This window comes from Anser brachyrhynchus, assembly GCF_964034855.1.
Source record: "Anser brachyrhynchus genome assembly, chromosome: 13".
In the NCBI taxonomy this organism is placed as follows: domain Eukaryota; kingdom Metazoa; phylum Chordata; class Aves; order Anseriformes; family Anatidae; genus Anser; species Anser brachyrhynchus.
Window position 1 is genome coordinate 1,119,893 of NC_137708.1, and position 22,880 is coordinate 1,142,772.

The 22,880-nt window shown below is 55.0% G+C and overlaps 1 long non-coding RNA gene across 2 annotated transcripts in view; it reads left to right on the forward strand.

The window, feature by feature from the left end:
- The window catches only part of LOC308176904, a 35,504-nt gene that overhangs the window by 3,481 nt on the left and 9,143 nt on the right, over positions 1 to 22,880 (forward strand). Inside the window, exon 2 of one of the 2 annotated variants that reach the window (XR_013938724.1) lies at positions 297 to 416. This is a non-coding gene — a long non-coding RNA (uncharacterized lncRNA). Of the gene's footprint in view, positions 1 to 296; positions 21,819 to 22,880 lie in introns of those variants that run through there. The other variant, XR_013938725.1, reaches the window with a different exon arrangement.

A 22,880-nucleotide genomic window follows, 5' to 3' on the forward strand; every position in this document is an offset into this window, starting at 1 on the left:
AGGTGGCTTGCTGGGAGACTCTCAGCTGGCTTCTTCTGTGAACCCTTTTATGTCCCCAAACTGATACGTGGGCACTGCTTTGTGGATGCTGAGTTTAAAAAGGTCTGGAAAAGCCCTTCTGTTTCTGTAGGACCCTGGGCTTCTCGGCTGGCTGCAGCCCCCTGCCCGCTGTCCCTGCATTGACCAAACAGCCTCCTGCAGGCTCGGGCTGGGGAAAGTCAGGGACAGATCGGGATTTCTTTGAAGGAGAGATTTCAGTTTTTGCCTGTAGCTTTGAACCTTTTCCCAAATCCCAGGGCACCTGACCCACCCGATCCCGTCAGTCAGCAGCCACAACGCCAGCGCTGAGGTTCGCTCTTTGTCCATGCCGCCGTCCCAAGCAGCACGGGGATGGACGACGTCTGTCCGCTGTGCAGGTATTTGGGTTCTGAGAGCAGCCTGGTCACCCGAGGTCTGCCGTGGGGCACTGCGTGCTGTGGTAAGGGAGCTGTGCAGATACTGTGGGTGAGCTGATGCCTAACGAGCCGGCCTCTCGTTATCTCTGGAGCTGTCAGAGGCAGCAGTCACCCTTGCATGTGAGGTTGTAAAGGTCATGGCAGGGCCGAGCAGGAGCAGCTCAGCTCCGTGCCAGCCCAGGTGGCTGAGAGAAGCTTCTCGGGGCCCGAGCTCGAAGCACATGTTGCGGGCCGGTGTCTGGGTTTCTATTTTCCCAAAGACTCTCTTTCCGTCTCGTTACCTTGTGTCTGTACACCTCTGTATGTGTGAACTCTCAAATACCGAGGAGTTCTTCTCAAAGGTTTGACAGACTCGGGTTAAACTGATTTATGCCACTCTGACGCTTGCTTGGCTAAAATACCTAGAGAAGACCATCATACCTGCCCTGACAGACCGTGCACTAAACCTAAATCAAAAGAGACTGTTCCTTGCCTCTCCTTTTCCTATAACAAATCGCAAACCGTTTCCATTTGTCCGTAGCCAGCACGCTGTTCCCCTTAATGCGCTAAGCTTCCCAACATGATGTTTAGCACATGTTCTTTCGCACTGCCCCCCTCTGCTCAAAGGCAGCCTTATAGTTTGCAAATGGGATGAAACCACTGTGCGGGCCAGTGTCTTGGCTCCGCTCCCGCCGCACTGCGCAGATGCCAGAACCTTTACTGTACCTTCCAAGTCATTATGTACGTTCAAAAGCCTGCCAGAAAGGCTAGGAGGATAAAAGCGACCAAAAAAAAAAATAAATCCCTAATGCACGTAAAGGAGAAGCTCTGTCAGTGAGGTGTGTCCTCCCTGCTACCTGAAGGGTCCTCGCCCGTGGCTGGCCTTCACGAGGTAGGTCTCCCCGTGCCTCGGCCTTCTCGGGAACAAAAGGCGTGCTTGCCCAGGGAGGAGACATCCACCCTCCCGTGGGTTTGTCTGGGATGGCTGCCACGATCAACAAACCCGCATCGCTTGTGAGAACCTCAGAGGGATCTGTTGGGGCAAGGTAGGAAATGCTGGGATGTGGGCTCGGTCCCTGCTTAGACACTGGGAGCCTTATCACGGCGATCAAAAAATGCTTCAGAAGAGTTAATGAATGCAAATACAAAGATCTGTGGTTGTCTGTGTAAACAGGGAACCACAGCCATGAGAAAGGATCAAAGGCGAGGTGCTCACCATAAGCCACTAGCGCTCGGGCTGGAGGAAAACTCTGTGCTGGCAGCAGGCGGTGGGGTGTTATGGGGTGCTCAGGGCAGCCCCTGCGGGGACGGAAGCCGTGAACATGTCCCATCACCCTCGCATCTCCAGACACCTCCTCTCAGTTGTTATTGAGATGGCAAAGGTGCCTACCACTGCCTCTGGGCACGAGGAGCCCAGCAGCAGGCAGAGGTGGGCTGTGAGCGCCTGGCAGCAAGGCTCAGCACGTCGGGAGTTGGGATGTGCAGGAGGCGAGGAGAGGGCAGCGAGATGGAAGAAAGGCGGCAGGCTGCGAGGAAGAGGACCAGGGGAGAGAGGAGATAATCAGCAGGAGAAGCGTCCACACTTCTGCTGGCGTACCCAGCCCTCCCAAAACTGCTTGCTGACGTTTTCCTGAGGCAGTCCTTGGCGTTAAGTGGGGAAATTGCTTTCCAGCCTGGAAACCTTGCTGACCTCCGGCAGGTGCCTGCAGGGTGCTGCCTGTGGCTCCCCACAGCGCCCGCAGCATCCCGCAGCACCCACATCATCCCACAGCATCCTGCAGCACCCACAGCATCCTGCAGCACCCACATCATCCCACAGCATCCCGCAGCACCCACAGCATCCCGCTGCCGGCCGCCGGGCCCAGCCACGCCTTGCCTGAGGTCTCGGGCTTATCCCGGTGACCTGCGGCTGTTTGCCACGTTCCCGCAGAAGACCTAGATTTTAATGCCAGCTGAGCAGCTGTATAAATGCTTCGTGACATTTCGGAGACAGAATAGATCATGCTGTTCAAGCCTCTTCTTTCAGAAAGCATTCAAATAATACCTTTTCAATTTAAGGGAACTTTATTTGCTTTAAAGATTTTATGATAATTTCCTACAGAGGCCATCAGACAGCCAATCTGCTTCGCTCTTCCCTCTCCCAGGATATCCTGCAGGCCAGCGCTCCCTTTTTCTCTGCAGGATGTCCTCCATCATACCCACACTCCTCCGCATTCACAGCTTCCCAGGGTCTTCAAAATCCTTCCGATATCGAAGCAGCTATCCTAGCTATTAACCTGCCCTTTATAAATGCATACAAGCCTCTCCAGCCTATGCCTGTCCCACTGTCTCGGGGCCACACAAAAAAAGCTAAAAGCATCATCAAATTTGTTAATTGGTATCTACCGCAAAACTTGTGTGCTGAGATTATGCCGTCTTATTTAATGGGACTACTCCCTTGGCCTCAAAGTTTAAGGCAAAGACCGCAGAAAACTAATGAGCTTCACAAAGGCCTACAAGTCAATAGAACTGGGCTCAGCTACGCTGACTGGAAGAATTAGCTTTAGAATGAAGTTTTCTGCAGGGAAAAAAATAAAATAATGAAATGGTTTGAGGTCTAGAGATGGTCACACAGCTCCAGCTCCCTGGGAGAGGCAGCTGAGGTGACACGTGCGTGACAAGGGGCCCATGTCAACCTGGTGGAGACCACGTCCCCGCTCCTGCTGTGCCCCAGGACAGAGAGGGTGACCTTTCTGTCCTCAGATCAGCTGCTGGTCCTGCTTTAGGAGTGTCCGGGCAGCGAGCAGGTCACCTCCCCATGCTGGAGCCCTGTCCTGGTGCCTCCCAGGCCAGGCACGGAGATGGGAGGTTGTCCTGGCACGCAGGGACAGCTTGCCCACTGGCACGTTCCTTCTGCCCCCACGGGGCCACGTCAGCTCCGTGCCTGTGCTAGGGCCAGCTTCTCTGCCTTTCCCCCAGATATATTCAAATTCATTGCTAAGAAGTACAATTATGAAAATGTATTCTTCCCCCAAAGCTTTGAAGCATGGAAAAGTGGCTGTTAAATGCTGAAATATTTACTTTGCTTTTTCAGATTAGGAGCTGGCAGTGAGCGGCACTCAGCTTTATTAAAATGAGAGCGCTCTTACACATGGTCTCAGCTAAAAGGCAACCTGCCCTTTCTGCTCTGTCCCACACAATAACTTCTAATTAGTGAGAAATATCACTCAAATGCTAGCCTTTCTTTGTTTAAAAACAAACAATGTATCACAGTTGATAAGAATTTAAAAACAGATAAACAGTGGTTGCTATTTGCATAGGACCTACAAATTAAGTGCACTCTGTGCAGTCATAAAGGAGGCACAAATTGGTCTCAATTCCTTTTCAGAGCTGTGCAGACATTAAGACTAATGTTGCTGAAGCAAGAGGCTGAATGAGGAGGGCTTTCTTAAAACCAGCGTGGGTTTTGCCTCCCTTCTGGCAGACACTGGCTTGTTCTTTGCCCCGAATCCTCCCAGTTCATTTTTTAAACCTCTTAAGCAACTTATCTTTCAGTATCTCTCTTTGGAGACCCTCATACATCATGGCTAATTTTAGGTTGCCACCCAGAGAGGATTTTGCAGTTCAAGCCTGGTGTTACGGTCTGTTGAATGGCATGAAGAGAATGGCCAAGTCTTGGGTGGCATTTATCATGTATGTGAGGAGAATTTGCTAAAGAAAATAACGCGGCAGAATTTGGATGGATGAGGCTGAGGCGAGGGCCCACAAGACAAATGTACAAAATCCTACGAGGTGGAGGGAAGCCCAAACATTTCTTCGTCAGCCCAGCCTGGGAACCTTTGTGGTGGTAAGGGCATCACCCGGGGCTGGATTCTGCCACCAGGCCCCGACCGTGGCGGTGCTGGGATGGAGGGGACAGCGAGGGACACGTGGGGTCGGCAGGATGACGGACCCCAGCGCCTTGGATCGCGGGCACGGCACCGAGCCTGGGGCAGGCCCCAGCCGCAGAGTGTCTCCAGTGATTCCCAAGTGTTTCTCCAACGATTCCCAAACGGAGTGGGTCGATAAGGTTTTATATTGCCGTGCCAGCACTGCCTCACTGAAAACAGGCCTTTCCACAGGAAGAAGTTACCTCCAGTTAAGTTTCCTTTGGAAGAAAGAAACATTTTGGTAACCTGGCTGGAACGGAGCATGTTGATGTTTTTAATCCCTTGATGGCTCTTAACTTCAAAATATTTGTCAAGCCGAGTTCAGAATGAGATAAGAAGCACACTGCGTGGGATCCCTGACTGCCTGCACGTCAGCAGAGTCACCCGGCGCGGCCTGCGGGGTCCTGCAGCTGTGACAGAGGATTTATGGCTGCAGAGGAGGCGCTTCAGCCTTGTGTTAAGGACCGCGATGTTCTGCTCGGTTTTCAGTCGCTGTCCTGCCACGTGGCATTAATTGCATCGCTCGTGCCCTGGGTGCCACGCAGCCTCACCTCCGTGCCCACGGCAGGCACCGCGGGCCAGGCTCCTGCTGCGCGGCCGCCCAGCCCCAGCAGGCTGCTCTGGTGGAGGATCCGCATCACGTCCTCCCCAGGGAACTGAATCAAGGGGATTTTTGCCACCTTCTGTCACTCCGGAGTGTGTGTGGTCGCTTGTGAGCAGAGATCTCATTTTCTTGGGTGAGCTGTGCGCGAGAGCCCCTGGAGCAGCCGGTGACAGCCCTGGCACGACGGGGAGCACGAGGAGTGGGCATGGAGGGGGACCGAGACCAGATGAGATAAACTAACCTGGAGAAAAAAAGAAAAGGAAAAAAAAAAGAAAGCTGAGAGGCAGACAGAGTACAGAAAATGAGAGTTACCAGGAGATTTTTAAATACAAAGCCGGAGCCAGCCCAGAAGGAATGTACACAGAATGCATGAAAATCTCTTCTCCTCCTCTGACAAAGAGCATTTTCCGCAACCTCAGCTCCAGAGCTTCGTGCCTGCGCTCTCTCTTGCGGCCGGGGGGAAGGGAGGCAGAGGGCAGGCTGCAGGCATGCCAGCTATTGATGTCTTTTCCAAAGGCGCCACAAGCTTTCTTCGCCGCTTAAAACCCCAAATCAGATTTCATAGGTTCTCCCCTCGCCTCCTCAGTCATACGGAGAACAAAGCCAGACCCCCCGGGAGGGGCTGACCCGCGCCCCCCCCCCGGCTGGCACCTCCTCGTCCTCCCTCCTGTGGGGGCTTTTTGGGGTATGCCCGCAGCCAGGCTTGGCCCTGGAGGCGGCTGGGGTCTTCCCTTCCTGCTACCCACTGCCCTTTCCTCCGCAGTCACCACGTGTGTGTGTCCCCAAGGTGAACGCTTGCAAAGCCGCAGCTGGTCAAAGGCTGTAGAGCAGGCAGCTGTGCCCTGAGCTGTCCACGCATTTTGGCCAATAACTCCATTCTTCCTCCGAGCTGCCACGAGCGAGGCAGGTTTCTGAGCTGGCCCCTCACAGCTGGTGGAGCGGCCCCGCTGCCTCCTGGCAGCAGCAGGAGCTGAGGTCCCTGCGTGAGCAGCCTGGCACACCCTCCCGACAGCCTCGGCAGGCGCACGTCCAGCCTGGAATATCTCGGCCGTGTCCTCCAGCTGGGCTATTTTTGCTTCAAAGTTTGAGGTTAAGTAGATAAAGACAACCTGGAGGTTTTGGGGTCTGAAAGCTGAGAGATTTGTTGCGCTGGGAAAAGTCTGGTAATATGATTTTGGAGTGCTGCAGCTCAGCCAGCTCAGTCTGGGCACTGAAAATGTGTTTCAGTTATTCTCAGCGTGAGCAAGTGCCAATGAGTAAATTTTAGGGAAATGAAATTGTTAATTACAGATTACTGTTGCGAAACTTTGAGACTGGCAAACTCCAGCAGGTGTCAATGGAGCGTGCAGTTTTAGGGGCTAGTTCTCTGCATGCTGCCCCGTACTTAAAGCCAGCTGGGTTTCTTCTCCCTGCCACCTGCGCTCGCTGCGGGGTCTCTACAGCCACCCCTTTTCCTGCACCTAACCTGGTGCCTTTGCTCCCCACCTCGCCACTGTGCAGGAAAACCTAAGGCTGGTCGTACTTCTATGTTTGTTTTATTCTAAGCAACACCATTGGCTTGATAACAATCCTAATACACGTCGTTGGTGCTTAACTTCCAGCATCTACCTCCCTAAAATTCCCTTACAGCTACCCACAGGCATGGACCTGATGCCATCTTTCCATTATCTGACCATACTGAAGGCTTAAAAGCTGCGGCTCTGTAATATTTCAGGAAAAATATCATTTTTAACAGCAAGATGATAAGGCTTCCAGGTTTCAATGGCAGAAGACATGAATGATTTTTTTGCCTAAAGAATTAAACCTAATGAAAATGCAGTATTTCCTTCAGAAACAAGAGCTCCCTCCTAGCCAGAAGGAGGATGGAGAAGGACACGTGCCCCAGATTAGCTACAAACGATTAGACCTGCCAAAAGGCAGAACACTAGCTGTCCTTCTGCAGAGAGGGTTTTGTGTAATCCCGTCGTATTTACTGGAGTTCTGGAGATTCTCCCACTGGAAGCAGATAGGCAGGCAGTGTGGAGGTGGCATTATGCATTTCTGTTTGCCAGAATACCATTATTATAAAAGGAAAATCCTAATTAGTAGAAGTCATGAATTTCTAAAAGTCAACCTATTGGCACGGGCTTGGAGGGGGAGCAGTGCTAATTATTGATTATTTTGATTTACCGCTCCCTCCCTGCGCTTGCATCAAAGACCCTTGCCGGGAGGAGCTGCCCGGATGGAAGGTGGGAGCAGGGACTTTTCTTCCCAGCACATCCATCGGCTTCACCCGCTGCGCGGCGTGGCGCCGCCCGGCCCTCGCCCCCCGCTGCATTTCTCTGCGGGACGCTGGCGCAGAAAGCAACCCAGCTGCGGGCAGCCCCGGCGTGGTGCTGGGGCACCCCGGTGGAAAGATGAGAGCTTGTCTCCTCGTTCCTTGCGGCAAAGAGGTTCTCTCGGAGTGCGTTCGAGCTTTTAATTTTCTAAACGCCGAGCAGAAAGGTGGGAGGACGCAAGTCCTCTGTTTAGCAGGGCTGAGCTGTGAGTGCAGGCTGGGAGGGCGATGCTGCGGCGTCCGGGCAGCTGGACGTGCTGGCGAACCTGCACTGCGCCGGTGAGGACAAAACCTGTTGCCTGCGAGTCAGAGTTACATCTGTGGGCTGTGATGGATGTAAAGCGTTTAAGTCAGAACACAGCAGCCGCAGAATAGCAAGCCAGCCGAGCACTCTTCAATCCACTTTATTGATTTATTCCCTTCACTCCCGTCCCTAATGCTCCTCTCAGCTCTACGTGGCTCAATGCAGCACAAATTAACAGAGCCCACAAAAGCCCTCTGAAGCCATTCCCCTGATTAACAGGTCTGTAGTGCTGAAAGATATCTTCATTTTAATAACCTGGCACTAAATGGATTACAGCCATGAAACCGAATTCATGTCGTTCCCCAAAGGGAGAAATGGCACATATTTTTATATGCTGTAGGAATTGCCAAAGATCAGGACAAATGATTCAAATAAGGATCAAAAAGAGGAGAGAGAAAAGTTAGGAGAGGAAGGACAAAGCTCTGCAGGGGCTCGCTGGGGGCTCTGTGACGGCTGGGTGGTGCGGGTGCCGGTCAGCGTGCCAGGCTTCACCGAGGCTAGCACCCTGCTGGGGCATCCCACCGCTGGGCTGGCATTGCTCCCGAGCTGCTGGGGGTGCCCCGAGCTGGGGCCGATGTGTTCTCACCTCCCCGTTAGAGGCTGGCTTATCAGCCGTGCTCTGCACCAGGGCACTTTCATTTAGCCTGGAGCAACCCCAGGAGGTGGGGATGAGTCCTGCCGGAGGTGCCCCAGCTGCCATCCCCAGGCCGTTCGTGAGCTTGGCACCGTGCGCAGGAGCCAGGCTGGGAGCAGAGCAGCAGCGGGCAGCAAGCACGTGTCTGCTTCCCAGGTCACCCCAAAGCCCCACTTTCAGTCTCTCACCAGGACTGAAACCCCATAAAATGCCAGTCTGCTCGGTCAGGATGGAACTCTCCCAGCACAGGAGGCCTGGACATTATCCAGAGGCCTCAGTTGGGCTCAGACCCCTAGCTGGCCTGCCGAGCACGGGACCCTTGGGTGTAACAGCTTGTTGGGCCTCACCGAGCCTTCCCCAGCTCTCCAGGAGAGCACCCAGGCTGCTGGCTGTGTCGGAGGAGCTCGGAGGACGGTGAGCATCTCTTCCTGCCCAGCTGGCCGGGGCAGCTGAGCTGGGAGGCTGTGTTCCCTGCTGTCCTCACCTGCAGCCCTGCTGTCACCCCAGATAACCTAAGGCCAGGGGAAGGGGAGCGAAAGCTCCAGAGCCGGCTAGGTAAAGACAGGCAGATTATAAGGTGTTTATGCTTTTGCAAAATTAAAGTCTTGAAGGCGAGACAGGTTTACATTGGCAAAGAATTAATGGTTTGATGTAGCACAAGGGGACAGCAAGAGCAGAGAGAGGGGCCATCTATCAGTATGCACTGATGGCATAAAGGAAGGAGATGCAGGCATAAATCAGGTCCTGCGCAGGAAATAAGCAGGATGGATGACAGGCAGTAGCTGGTGATCTGTTATTCCCACAGTGCGCCAGAAGATGCAGAAAATGTGGTTGGGTGTTTTGAGACCTCATTTCACTAAGCACACAGTGGTGTCTCCAGGCTGGGTGAAGCCTTCCCTGCACTCAGAAGTGCGCGGTCCCCAGGACAGGGGCAGCAGAGCGGGGATGTGTGTCCCCACTGGCCTACAAGGATGCTGCACCTGTGCCCGGACCCTAACCCTGACCCTATCCCCGTGCCCAGGTGCCACCTCCACATCTGTGAAAGGAGCAAGCCCAGCCCAGCACGACCTCAGGCAGAGGATGCTTGTCCTGCCCCGAAGGGTGGCTGAAATGGGTTGGGGAAGCTCAGGCTGCCCCGAAGGGACCTTTCTGCACATGATCGTCACGGCCAGGCCCTGCCCTGCCCACGCTGGCACCAACACTCTGCTCCTCCTGTTGTCTTTCCATCCGTTCCTGGGAATGGGGGCACTCCCCAGGGACGAGGAACCACCGCTGGGCTGGGGTCTGGTCCTGGCGACGAGCCCCATCTCCAGTTTGCAAGTCCCCGCTTCTAAGACTTTGGGCCCAGTTTATCTGGTTATTCTCCAGACCTCCCGGAGCAGCCTCTTGTGCTGCTCCGCACTTCAAAGGGAAATGAAACCTTACACATTTAATTGAAGCCAATTTCCTCCCTGTTGTCGGGTTAGTGAGGGGGGATTAATGGGGGCCAAGGCTCAGTCCTCCGGAGACACCCAAACATTTCAACACGCAGGACGACACTGGAAGGGTGGAAAACACACGATGGGGAGCTGGAGGTGGTCGGGGCTGATCAGGAGCAGCTGAGCTACATAAATCTCTGGAGCTATCAGGAGCTGCTACCTCCCACCCCCAAACTTTATTCAAGCTATGCTTTTTGAAGGAAACCTGAAGCAATTATGCTCTCTTTCATCAGATGTCCTGCCGTCAATTTAGGTCCTGCTTAGCGATATCATGGGGAAATGAAGGATGGAGGAGGCTTCTGCAGACTTGTGCAGGGCTGGGACGGGCATGGTGCAGTTCACAGCGAGTCCTGCTCCATCCCTGCTCACGGGGTCGGACACTTTCCTCTCGTCTCAGCTCCATCGGACACCATCCCACCCTCACCCTGCCCTGGTGCTTGTCTGTGCCATTCCCCAGAGGACGCAGGATGCTTTATCAGGGACAGAAGAGTGATGCTGTGACACGGGACAGCTCGAGCCCTCTGCCCCTTGGCCGTGCCCTGGCCACTGCTGCTCCTGGTGCTCAGAGCAGGGTCTGCCCTGGAGCAGAGGGAGCGCCGCAGCTGGGCGCTGCTCCACCCCGCGATAAAGCAGAGCCAGTGACAGATTACACGCTGGCTGGGAAAACTGTGAGATCAGTGTTTGTTTGGACAGTTTAAGGGTTGCTTTGAGGCCCCACGAGAGCCAGCTGCTATCAACAAGCGGCCAGCACAGCCACCGCAGGGACTTCTCGTCCCGGAGGCCCAACCTGCGGGGTCCTGCAGCCTCCCTCCTGACCAGGGGCTTTTCTGGGGGGTTTTCCCACCCACCCTGGGGCCTGGTGCTCTGCTGGTGACAGCCGCGGGGCAGCAGGGACCGCAGCCCTCGGTGCTGCCCTGGGCCTTGATGCTGGGGCAGTCCCACGCCAGGAGCTGGCGCAGAGCCCGCGGTGCCCCCACGTGCCCCCACCAGAGGCATGTGCAAACAGCGCTCACGGCAGGGTGACTTCTGGCCAGGACACCTCCTGGCATCCCAAATGAAACGCAGCTGCTTCTTTTGGGGGAAAATGGGTGAATAAATGGCTGCTGGAGGTGTCAGAGCAGCGGGATGGTGCCGTGGAGCAGGGCAGCTGGGGAGGAGGCTCCGGGAGCGGGCGGGAGGCATCCTGCCTCAGCATCACCTCACCTCTGCTGCCTCCTCCGGGCTGAGGGCGGCGCTGGAGTGGGGACGGATCCATTTCCTACTGACCTGGAGAAAAACGTCACCCAGCACCCATCCGCCTTGCTGGCTGCAGACAGGACCCACCGCACACGGGGCACTTACATCTCCATCGTGCCATCAGCGTGTCCCCAGGTCCCCTGGTGTACCGTGGCGTCTTTTTCCAAGGAGGGCTTGGGAATGTCAGCACCAGGAGCTGCTGGGAGCCCCCAGGCTCCATCTGTCTGTGGCCTGGGGGTGCCTGGGGTGGGACAGGGTGCCCAGAGCACCTCGGTCCTCCTCCACTGCGCAGGGTCCCACCTGGGGCTGGACGGGGATTTCTCTTCATCACAGTGCTGCAGACCAGGACTGTGAGTGCTCAGCTCCCATGCACAGCCCCAAACTGCCACCCCCTTGTCCCCACTCATGGGGCCGGCCCCTGCCCCCTGCACAGCTCCTGTTCCTGGGCCCTGTCCCAGCGGAGGAGCACAAACCAGCCCAAGCTGTGGCAGGCAGCGGTGTGGGATGCGGAGCTCGGCCCCTCTCTTTGGGCACTACCTCACCTCTTATTTTTGCTGCGCAGACTGAGCCTAAACCCATCCCCTGCTGCGCGACTCCAGCCCACAACCATTAACCCTGCAGCTATAAAACATGACTTGGTGTTTAACAACCACACGGCGAACCACAGAGATACTAAAAACTGCACTGCAATTCCCAAGCCAAGGGCTGCAACTGGCAGTAATTAGTTCCTGCTCAGACAACTTTAGTTGGTGCCACCAGGTGGTTACAGCCTGCATCTCCGCTCCGGCACCACGAGCTGGCTGTCCCCTAACGCCACCCGGCCCCGCACCGGGGAGAGGACAGGCGCTGTGTGGGGACGTGGGCATCCAGGGGCAGCGGGGACGGGGTCCCCTGCCTTACTGCATGGTGTGGGGACGGTTCGAAGGATGGAGGTGTCTCATCCTGCCACCAAACGTAGCTGCTGGCGTGGGATGGATGAGGGGCCATGGAGAAAAAAGGCGTTGCATGAGCACTGCTGGGACTGACTGCTCGCTGCTCATTGACATAACAGTGCGCTAAACGAGGCTGTCCCCAAACAGGCACCCACTGGATGCCTGGGTGGCACTGGGGGGACACCGGGAGGACCTGGGGCATCGCAGGCTCTGTCCTCGGAAACCCCGCACCTGGTCCCCAGACAGGGAGGGAGGAGGAGGCTGGAAGAGGGGAAGGGCAGAAATGACCTCAGCGATAAACACTCCGTGATAAAGCGCCTTTCTGGGCTTTTCAGCAGCCCTTATTGCCCACGGGAGAGTTGAGCCGCATAGAGCGCTTTTCATACGGTACATCCTGCCCGTCCTCCTGCCCGCCCGGCTCCGCCGCTGCCCCTCTGTCTCTCAGCGGCCCGACAGCGCTGGCTTTATTTTTTCAGGGTGGAAGAAAGCAAGAAACCTTTGATGGCAGGAAGCGGTGGAGAATATTTTCTCCTCCTGAAATAAAAGATGAAATTTTCCAAGCATCTCCCCTTCTGCAGCCCCCCCTCCCCGGCCTCCCGGCCTCCCCCTGTCCTCAGCAAGGTGAAGGCTCTGGCAGAGCCGGCTGTCATCTTTTCAACACCTCGTTCTCCGCTCGCCGGGTGCACGGGGAGTGCCTCTTCCTGTTTACACACCTCCGCTCTCAGGCAGGAGGCGAAACAAAAACAGCTTTCATTCAGTGGGGGCAGCGGGGAGCCGCAGCAGCCTGGCCACGAGCCGGACAGCGGTGTCCCTCCTGTCCCTGCACCCAGCGCCCATCGCCCCAGGGGGCCAAGCTGCTCCTCCGGGGGCCCCGGGGTGCTCCAGGTCCTGCTCCCTGCTCCATGCCGGTGCCTGCCCGGTCCCCGTTAGCACCCAGCACCGTAGGTTGTAACACAATGTTTTTCCAATGATGTGCCTGAGCTCGTTCTGAGGAGCGCAGGGTGCTGAGAGCCTGACCCCTGCGTGCCGTTTGCTCTGCGGTTTGTTAAGGGCTGGGCCCACCCGGCCCTGCCTGTGCACCCCAGGGATGGGGCGAGCAACCCAGCTGCAGCATATCAGAGCTGCCGAGCTTTTAATTGGAAAGAGAAGCTCTCCCACCCTTCTCCTCTAAGAGGGGCTGCTCTCTGCCCAAGGGTTTCACCTTGGGGCTGCACTGCAGGGAGTTTCACAACCGCTCCGTGTTTGGGAAGGTGCCGGGGCACAGCCCCCCAGCACTGCATGTCCGTGTGCGCACCGACACAGCGCACACCAGAGCCGCTGTCCTCTGCTGGTCCCGTGCCCACGGACACATCCTTCTCCAGGTCTGTGCTGTCTTCCAAACCCACTGTACAAAACCCAGGACCAGGGCCCTGTGAAGTGCTTCCCTGGGGTGCGCAGGGTTAGTGCGGAGCTTCTGGAGAGCGATGGCCCCGGCTGCACCTTCCCGTGCAATGTGCAGCACTGGCTGCGGGCAGCACGGGGCAGCAGGGCCAGCGGGCACCTCGCTACGTGCCGAGGTGGGTGCAGGACTGAGCAGAGCTGAGGAGCTGCCTCCAAAGCCAAAGCATTGCTGGGGCCGGCTCCAGGGGGAAGGAGCTCGTGGCAGGCACGTGGTGGGCATCGCTCCTGCGCCCTGCTCCCTGGGGCACGTGGAGGGGAGCGGGCTGAGCTCCTCACAGCTGCCAGCGAGGCGCCTTTATTCATATATCATCAAAGTCACGTCTCCTCAGATGTGACAGCAAACATGCGTGTGAAGGAAAGAAGTAAAGTGTGCTGAGCGGGGCAGGATTTTTGTGCTACTTGGGGGACCATGTCCTACTTTCTGGTGCTTCTTCTCCTCCTGACAATGCTCCAAGGGCGCAGCCCCCGAGGACGCCCAGTCCTTGACCTTCTCAGGGAGGCAGAGCTTGCTCAGATGCAGCCTCCCCGGCGGATCCCGGGCTGGCATCTGAATTAAGGATGTTGATTGCGCTCCGATTCTAATTTACTCAACTCGCTACTAGGAAGTCATCAGAAAAGATGTTTTAAAATCATTCAGGGAAAACTCAGAGCATAAAATTTTAATTGCCACCTTGTGAAATGAGGCTCTCCCGGGCTGGCTGAGCCTGGCTGCCCGACCAGAGGTGGTGGTGTGGGGACAAGGTCGCCGTCTCACCGCGGGGCAGCGCGTGTGGCAGGGGGACGTGGGTGGCAGGGGGGCGGCTGCCGTGCACCTTGACATCCACCAGCAGTTTGGGACGAGCATTTTGCCTCTGACACCAGCAGCAGCCCCAGGTCTGGCACTCCGGGCAGCCTGCTCCCAGCACAGCCCAAACTTTCACCTCTTCAGCAAAGCCCTTCTGTACTTGTAACGGGTGCCACCTTCACCTCCAGAGTCCGAGTGAATTATTCATAGTAACCTGTTTAATAGAATAATTCTACTTGGTTTCAGATTGAAAATAGCCTACGAACAGCTTTCAATTTTTGTGATGTAATTCAGACCACAGAATAAAAAATACCTTGTTCCGTGTCCTGAGCAGGACGAATGCCGAATGCTGGTTGTATTGGTGGTGGTGGTGCCTGGGCACACAGCCTGTGGGGACTGCTACCCCCGCCTGTGCCAGCATCACCCCCTGGGGGCTTGCTGTGGTGACCTGCCTGCACTCTCCTGCAGGGCTGTCCATGCTTTAGAAGGCTTTTTTCCCCACTCCCCCCCCCCTTTTTTTTTTTTCAATAATGAAATCAAGTTATGCTTTCCGCAAGAATGCTATTATATTTGCAGATAAAGCCTGACATTCATTTCAGATTATCTTAGGTAGGGATTTTGGGCAGAAACCCAGAGAGGTCTCAGAAAGTGGAATTAGCCCAACCCCTGGCTGACATAAGTTCAAGCCCTGCTAATAGATGCTTCTGAGCTGGGCTGCTGCCAGCCTGATCCCGTGCCAGGACACCCTCGCTATGCAGAAGAGGCTGCTCCTGCTCCTCCGGTGGGTGGATAGCATCGTGGTTTGGGTGAGCGAAATCTCCATTCTCTCCCCGTACAGCTCCCTGCATTTGGAACTAATTCCTCAGGCAGCTGTTACAAGCTACTGACTTCAGAAGCCGGGCTGAACAGGGGATAATTATTTCTGCTGCAGCCAAAAATACATTAGACCTTTGGTTTGGCTTTGAATATTCTTATTAAGCATCACAAAACCGAGGATATTTGAAAGAACAACACAAAGCCAGCCCGAACCTCCCAGCAGCCTGTCCCCATCCAGCGCGGGGCGGCTGCTGCGGGCGCCGTGCAGCCAGGCGCAGAGGGGAGCTGTGCGTGCGCATACCTGCCGACCTCACATCAGCGTGTCTGTGAGTGGAAGAGGGAAAGGAAATACATTTGGCATCAAAACGTACTGCCCGTGTGGGGCTCCCTGTGCCATCAGCCCCTAAAGCTGAAGGAAATAGAGCTGGGAGTTCCAGCTCCCTTCCTGAGCTCTGTTTTCCTTTCTCTGTCTGCTGACGAGCATGCTAATACCGCTGCTTGCCCCTAGCAGCAATGACATGCCTGTCGAGCTGGTCTGCAGTGAAGACTGGTCCGTCCTTTTCTCTTGCTCCAAACCCAGCAAGACCTCAAATGACTTCCAGAGGAGGTCCCTGCCTTGCCCCCCGCACCTTTCCTCTGGGCAGAAGGACTAAACGAGGTGCCCCAGCTGGCGCGTGCCCTTTTCAGTTCTGTAAGCTCTTCAACTTGTCCAGCTGGCTCCCTGAACACACACAAGAGGATGGTAAAAGCCCTTACAGAAGTGCGTCCTCTGCAGAGCCGCTGGCCTGTTCCTGCACACAAAGGACACTTGGATTGAAAGGCTGGGAGCAGAGCTGAGGGGGACCCCATTAGAAATCCCCAGCAGTGAATAAAGTGTTGCCAGTCCACAGGCAAAAACCACATTAGCTCCCCAATGCCAGCAAGGAGTTACTGAGGTCTTGAGATGTTACTCCAGCTCTCTGCCTTCCTATTTACACTGTGCTCCTCTGAGCCCCGGCACGGTGCAGCAGATGAGGGACCATTTATGTCGGAAACGTCACCAGCTTCCTACGTCCTGCAGGGAGACGCCTTCCCCTCTGAGCTCTTCACGTCTGCCAGGCAACGCCGTCCCCATCTCCCTGCCCTTCCCAAGATGCTGCTCAGCTCTCCCAGATGCCGAAAGTGTGACCATGCCACAGGTTTATCTTGCCTCCACTTGACCCACCCGTGACAACGCCTTCTTCCACAGCAGCACAGCAGAAGGAATTAAAGCTCAACAGTGTCTCCATGTCACTGAGCCTTCAATCTGCTGTGCAAATAGCCCTGGTGTGTGGCTTGCTTGGCCTCATCTGCTTGGAATTAATATTAATTCCAAAATGAATGTAGATTGCCATCCACTTTGCTACTCACAGGGACTCAGATTAGGCTATCAATCTCCATCTGAAGCAAAGCACCTCGCACCCTCCCATCCCAGTGCAGACAGACCAAACGAAAACCTGAGATCTATTTTCTGGGTAAATGCTGCTTTGATTGTCCCAAAGTTGGGGCCAAGAGCACGTGCCTGCTGATGGCAGGAAGGGAGACCGCATAAGTCATTTATTTTTTTCAATTTAAAATACAGAGATGTTCACAGGAAATGTCTGTAAAAACGACAAGGAGCCCCGAACACCTGAAGGCAAGCGGGAAGAGAGAAGTGCTGTTCGTCTGGCACATCAGTGGCCCAGGACCTGGAGAGGAGCCCTGCGCCGGCTCACGATAAATTGTTCCACATGTGCAAAGTAATTCCTGCTCCAGGAGAGGGACCTGGCCCTGGCCAGGTGGAGAGCCAGCCCCTGCGGGGTAAATGCTTAGGGTGTTGTGGGGCTGGCTTCACGGGGACAAGGGGTGTCCCCAGGCGGGTGGGAGTGTGTGGCTGGGGCAGGTTGAGTAAATCCAAGGTTGTGAATGCCTTCTAGCCCCCTATGTCCCCCTAACAGTGGTCAACACATCTCGGATGCTGGGTGGCACGTGCTGAGGAAGAAGAGGCTGACTGGCTGAAGTCAGCCTGTCCCCAGCAAAGACACTCTCCTCCCAGAAGAACACCACAAGTTTGCAACTGGAAATCAGGAAATGACTCTGTCTTCCCCCTCATCCTTCCTCTGAGCAAGCTCCTGGTCTTATGCAATTATTTACCTGCTGGTAAGAGGCAAATCAAATATCATTAAGGCAAGCCTAGCAGCAAAGAGCCGGATGCTGGCTGTCAGAACTGCACTTCTCTGCAACGCGATACGAAGCAGCGCGGACGCTCGCCTTTCCCTCGGATACACTCGTGGCACCGCGAGTATCCCTGAGTATCTCCTAACCAACATATCAATTAAGTTACACTTCGGCTAGCGTGTGAGCGCGTATGGCGGTATTGATCCTAAACCACTGCAGTGTGCAGAGTCTATAATAGCTTCAGATGAGACATCCCGGCCAGGGAAGCAGGATCTTCGAGCATCTGATGGATCAATAGCTTTCATAAACCAGACTGAAAAATAGGGGAGAGTAATAATGGTAACAGAAGCGCTGGGCTACACTTACAGAAGAAAAACAATTTGAGGAGGACCAAATAGCAACATTGATCATGCCACTGTTTTCCCATTTTTGTCTTTCTTTGCGAAAGTGTTCAGCAAGCTCCAGACAATATAAACCTTCACTTAAGCCACAGTGCAATTAGATGCTAAACATTGTATTGTTGCTTTTTATGTTTCAAGTGTGCTTACTTAGTGCGCTATTTAGAGATAATCTCGTTTTAATTAAGTAGATCACACGGGCAGCCCCCCTCCTGTCCCTGCACCGACAAATTGTCAGCCCCAGCACCGCTTCTAGGAGCAATCTTCAGCTTTGCAGCTGTGCCCGTACCGCGAGGCCGGCTGGCAGGGCTGATGTCTGGCACAATGCCGTAGCCATCCGTGGAGGTGACGGCACGTTCAGGCATGGGGAGATGTTCCCAGTCCCTGGGCTGGGAAGCTAAGGGGCAGCCTTCGATAGCATCTGCTTGACAGGGGTGACACAGCCCCACGGCAGCTCGCAGTCTGGGAGCAACGAGCACCGGCCGCAGCAGGCTGGAAGAATGATGTGCAGCGCTTTGGGTGAAATGTGTGCTGTTCTTGGCCGTACCTGAGCAGATGATATCTCTTGGAATACACCTGACTCTATTTTTTTATAGAGATCCGATCTACAGTTGTTGACAGGTTTTGCCAAACAATGTCAGGACCAGGGCACTCTGCCGGATGCACCAGGTGGGGTCTGAGACCCTGGGCTACAGGGGAGTCTTGCACGGAGCGTGTTGGGCAGCCTGTCACGGAGTTCATAAAGTTTATGGAGTCTTTGAGCTGTCAGTGTCTGTCTGATCCTTCATCAAGGCCTGCAACAAAACTGCCAGGGAAAATACATTTGCTAGTTAGAGGCAGCTGGTGGAATAACGCAGGGTGCCAAATACCTGGGCAAAGCTGGCAGTGGGAACGGTAATGGGGAGGTGACCTCATCAAGAACTGGGCTAAATCCAGGGAATTTTAGATTTAAAAGGAACATTTTGCAGAAAAACTGTCATGGAAGTTTCCATACGTATAGAAGCAATCAAAACACAGCTCTGTGGTTCAGGAGGGTTTTATCGCCCATCCAGAGAAAAATCACGCCTTGTCACAGTAACAGGCAGAGTTACTCCACGGAAGTACCGCAGAGATGTCCTGAGACTGCAAGGCAGGTACAAGGCCCAGGGAGCCCCGGCAAAAGACGAGATGTCAGGGGGTGCCAGAGCCGGCCCTCTTCATGCCGTGGGCAGGATCACGCTGTCTCCATAAATAAGTTGCTGTTAATGACTCCCCGTCCCTGTCGCAGCTGAGGGCAGCGAAGAGCGATGGCGCTGACGACTGGCACAAGCAACGCTCCCTGCCTCGAGCCTCGCGTTCACCTGGGCTCGGGGCCCTGCTTTGGCTCGCCCCGGACCTGCACCTGCCCCGCTGCGGCAGAGATCTCCCAAACCGAGCCCCCGTCGGCCGCCTCAGTACTGCTCTGTTGGGCTGGGACAGTCCTGGGAGAGGTTCAGCCCTTTGAGCTCCACCCGGCTAAAGAAACTCCTGAAATCTCTTTTTCTCCCCGTTGCTTCAATCCCACGCACTCCACGGAGCCGCAGGAAAAAAAGTGGCCATCTGTTTGGAGTTTGCTTTGAAAAGCAAAAGAAAGCAGTCTCCTCGGACAGCATCTCCCAGAACCTGTTACTCATCCGCTGATCCTCCGCAGCCTTGGCACAGGGAGCACCTCAGTAACGATTTTTCAGAAAGCCAGAGTCCAGGAGAGACCCCGGTTTACAATTATTCTTCAGTTACATAGGTAATTTTAACTGGGATTAGCTGATCCTGTAAAGTAATTGAAGCCAGGAGGTCTGGGGCTGCTGCACTGTTATTATCACCATATGCCATTGGAAAAACAATGGGTGATGGCTGTCTTTTAAAGTGGTTTTCAAAACCCTCTAATTCAGGCTTTCCAGGTACGAAAGGAGAGTGAAATTTGACAGGCAGGGAGGGGGAGAGGGATGGCTGTAGAGACAAATGAACAGAAAAACAAAATGGATCAAGGCGGACAAAGGGGGCGTTTGGAGAGGCGGTGAGGAGCGGAGCTGCTCCCTGGGCCGAATTCCTGCGCAGACAGCAGGGGCGCCTCGCTCGCCAGCCTGATCCCCGTGCAAAATTCATGGCTGCTTCTTCTGGGAGGGCAGCACTCCTCCTCCGTACCTTCCGATGAAAACAGCTATCCGGTGACTAACGTGGTGCAACCACCTCCCCTCGCTGTCCCGTGATGCTCGGGTATGTTTGGTCCCCCAGCCTGGCAGTGGTGCTGGGCCAGCTCACCGAATGGGGGGGTCCTGAGCGCGTTGCTGAGCTGAGGAGGTGCCCTGTGTCTCTGCCCGGGGCTCAGATGTCACCCTGCTGCTTTTACTGCCCAAATTGTCCACCTGTGGGTACCCCGGGATAAATTGCTGCAATCCCAGTGCCCTCAGGTTAGGAGACGCTTGCAGTGCAACAGCAGGACCAAGGCCCTGATTTCGCTAATAACAACCCGAAACATATTAGACTGAAATATATCTGTTTGTTTAATAAAAATGTAGGAATAATGTTTTAGGACAGGTCAGATGCAATTAAAGTGTTTACTTGCTTCAGGTCTGGGGGACATTCCCGTGTAATCAGATTACGGCGATTCCCCGTCAGGTCCAGTTTTGATCCCGAACTACTTGTCAGGGTCCCTTTAACTTCACAATAGAGGGGGTACGAGCCCAAAACACAATCAAGTGAATACAATAAAAAAACAAGAGAGACTTCTGCTGGAATTATAAACAGCAGCGATTGCCGTGATTTCGCCATAATCAAGGCCAGGCAGGGCCCCGTCTGTTGCTATTATCTCTCCCAGTAATCCCCAATGTGTTTCCTATTTGTGCTGCTCGGTCTCCACGTGGTGCTGGAGCAGCCGGGGCGAGCCCCCCGCACAGGGGCCGGGCAGCAGCAGCATCGTGCCCTGAGTCCCCCCCTCCTGCTCCTTGTTGCACCGATGTTTGTTTGGCCAAATCACGGCCGGGCAGTTTTAATGTTTGTTATTGGCAGTGAGTTATTCCTTCTCCCAAAAGCTGCAGCTCACCCTTTCTGGCAGCAGAAGCAGTGCTGAGGGCAGCGGGTGAGCTGGCACAAGCCGGTGCCGACCCTTACCCGGGCGCAGGGCTGGGTCCTGCCCTGCGGCGTGGCAGCACTGCGCCTCCAAAGCAGCTGAGGCTGCGACCAGCGGCTGCTGGCTCGGGAAGAAAAGCCTGTGAAAAGGGGAGCCCGAGGTGGCTGGGAAGGTGAAGCAGCTCTTCTGCCCCTTTGTTCCCGGCAGGGCAGACAAGCAGTGGTGTAGCAGTGCCTGTGCAGGCAGGGACGGAGCCAAAAAGTGCTGAAGGTCAAACCTGGCCACCCTGGCAATGGGAAGGTTAATGCAGGTGGGAGAAAGGAAAGGGAAGGAATGGGTGAGGAGCACGAAGTGGGGCGAAGAATCTCCTTCACAAAGCCCACAGGGGGGATTACAGCATCCCAGCTCGGAGCAGAGACCTGCTTGTGTTACTGTCTGGAGCAACTGGTCTGAAAGGTCTCTGCACATCTCAGCGGAGCTCCAGATGGATGCAGGCTGGTGTTTATTTGACGCACGGTTTTTGGCTGTCTGCTAGCCAGCAGTGCCAGGTTAACAGCCCATTTCTCAGTTCTTAAGTAATCCAAACAGCTGTCACTTTGCTGATGGGCTGAACATCCCACGCAGCCCTTACATCCCGCAGCTCCTGACACAAGGTGAGCCGGGGCAGGCACTGACCTTCCTGGGGGAGACGAACCTCCCCTTGCCTCCCTGTGTCCTGGGAGTGGCCCTGCAGAGGACAGGGGATGTTTCCCATCTTTCAGGACACCTCCTCTGCTGGCAGCTTTGCTGACAATCCCCTCGTTTGGCCAAGTGTGGGCTGCCCCTGCGAGCTGAGCTCAGCGAGTGCCAGGCAGCACCCTGCTCGCCGTCATGCCGCGGTAAATCCCAGCGAGCTGCGCTCCGAGGCACCCGGATTTACAGCTGAGGGTAGATCACGACCTGTCCTCTCAAAGCAGTGCCTTTCCACAGCTCAGCAGCTCACAGCTTCCTTTCAAACGGTGGGATGAAATGTCCCAGACAAGCATTTCTTCATGTTTTTTTAGCACCTGTCTCGAAGCAGCAGGTTTACCCCAGGGGCTGCGTGCAGGAGATGCGCTGCTCCTTAGCCGTGCTCGGGAAGCGTGCGGTAAGAGCTCAGCAGCCCGTGTGCCTGCAGTTTAATTAGCTGCACCAACCGAAGCCTGAGAGGAAAAATCTGCGAGGCTGTAGCTGAATTTAAACTTTAATCTGCTCGGTCCAGCTTTGCTTCCTGTTGTGCACCAGGAGAGACGCTTTTGGAAAGCAGGAGCCGTGCAGGAGACAGCGGCTGGGCCCAAGCACTTCTGCAGGCCAGCCCTGCTTCTCTACCTCTTGCCGTTGCGATTATTTTTATCCACCCTGCATGTTTTATTAGGCAATCAAAGTAGCCGGTACTTTTATGGGACACTGATTCATCGAGCTCAGGTACAATATTGCTCCAAGACTCGCTTCCACTCTCCGAGCAGGGAACTGAGCCAGCAAGGCAGGAGGGGACCCAAGAGCCTGGTCACGGCCGGGGATGAAAACAGTGCTGACATCCAATTATTCGGTTCCAGTGACTTAGAAAATGATGGGCCATCACATGCAGCCCGTGTAGGTGGGTGTTACTTCCCAACAAAGGAGGACAAGCATCAGGCTCCTTGCCGAGCCCGTTTGCACAAGTCAGAGCAGGAAGCAGCCGTACATGCCACAGAGCATGAACCGTGCGGCTTCCTGCGAATGCCAGGAGAAATGATGCAACTCGGCTTCTTTAAGCAATAGCTGTGCTTGTTTTTCCTTTCCCCTTCTCCCGGTAAGGTCGGCATCGCCCAGAAGGAAGAGGTTTTTCAATTTGTGAAAGACTCTGTTTCCACTCGCCTGCTCTTCGTGGCAGAGCCAAACCTCTGGTGGCCTCTGCCCAGTGCTCCTGAGCAGCAGGGCTGTGCTCGCCTGGGCTCGGGCAGGAGCAATTCCCACGTCCAGCACCGCTCCTGGGCTGCACCCCACGCACTCGCAGCTTCCTGCAGGCAGGCAGTCCAAAAAAAAAAAGAATCAGATAACCTGAAGTAATAGATGAATCGAAGGAAAATGTGATCTGTTCACTGGCAAACTGTGAGCAATGTCAGCGGCAACATTCTGTGAGTAAGCTATCCATCATGGATTATTCATTCATCTAGACGAGTTACCAGGAAAGATAGCATAAAGCTGAAAATGTTCCACTGCCAATTATTTATTTAAGGGATGTGCTTCTCGGCAGGCTCAGAGCACTCGAGCAAATGTTTCTCCTGCTTTCCTTTGGAAAGTCCATGGCACTGCCTATCAGCAGAGAGAAGAAATC